Consider the following 1,456-nt stretch of genomic DNA (forward strand, 5'->3'; position numbering starts at 1 on the left):
TGTGTATATATATATATATATATATATATATATATATATATATGTGTGTGTGTGTGTGTGTATGTGTAAATAGTTTTTTAGTCCATATATAGTATCAAAGTTTTTCCCAATGTAATTTTTTAGGATGGACATCAAACATAAGCCAAAAATTGAAGAACTTAATTGTATCATGTATTTATATCTGTGTTCATCAGTCAGGTGATCTGTGTAATTATTGCAACTCCCACATGTATTCATGTCTAATATGACCACATGGAACCACATGTAAAAGTTAATAAGAAATATAATGCTGTAAGAAAGTAAATAAATAAATCTATGTATTTGAATTTGCATTTGTTTGCTTCTTTGTTTTTGTTTTTGCAATAAAAAAACACAAACTAAAATGGAATGTAGGCAGCCATTTGCCTACAAATGTGTACGTGTGTTCTCATTTATTTATTTCCATAATGGTCTCTTGCTTGTTTGAATTTAGAGTAAATTTTGATCAATCACCTACTTGACAGCAAAGTTGTGAAAGAACTTGATTTAACCATTATCCTTTAAATTTTAAGAAGGAATAGAATCTCTCAATGTTGTCTTCAGCCTGAGACAATGTCAGACGTCCGGATTCTTCAAGATACGTGGACACCGTTTGCGACTATTTTTGAATATTTCAATACATTCGTAGACAGTCCGTAGCAGCAAAATATCATCCATTAATTGTACTGAAAGCTTTCGATAAATTTCTACCCCTGATATACCTTAACTCTACAGAAAATGGATTAATTGACAAGGATTTTCGTTGAATCATACAGAAAGTTGTGCAACAATTGCTTAATGTAACGACCGCAACTTAATAAGTGTTTCAAGTTCATACACGTTCTATAGTGACGAGAGAAAAATGGACAGTGGAGAGAGATAAACTTTCTCTAGCGATGTGCAGGCAATTTTCCACCAATATATATATATATAAAAAAACCTCTTAATTGTTGTACACAAAATCAATAAATCCCCTAATTAACTCTCACACTGTTTCATTGATTTATCTCTAGTAACAAAACCTAAATACCTATTATCCTTATTGCAAACAGCTGCTATTTTCAGCGAATGTTGCAACATCTGAAGTTCATTTTTATAATTTTAACTTTATATCTTTTAATTATTTTAATCATTAGACTGCGGCCATGCTGGGGCACTCCCTTGAAGAATTTTTAGTCGAATGAATCGACTCCCCCACCCCACTCCAGTACTTTATTTTAAAGCCTGGTACTTATTCTATCGGTCTCTTTTTGCTGAACCGCTAGATTACGAGTACGGAGTTGCTGGGTGAGGGTTTTGTATTTGCTAACCATTTCTTTTTTGACTAAACTGAGGAAACACAACTAGATCTCATTATGCAAAAAAAAACAAAAAAACAGTTGCATAATCAAATACATGTATTCTTGGGGAACTACGTTGCGTCGAAACAATTGTAGCA

The sequence above is a fragment of the Octopus bimaculoides genome, chromosome 18 (genome assembly GCF_001194135.2).
Source record: "Octopus bimaculoides isolate UCB-OBI-ISO-001 chromosome 18, ASM119413v2, whole genome shotgun sequence".
Classification (NCBI taxonomy): domain Eukaryota; kingdom Metazoa; phylum Mollusca; class Cephalopoda; order Octopoda; family Octopodidae; genus Octopus; species Octopus bimaculoides.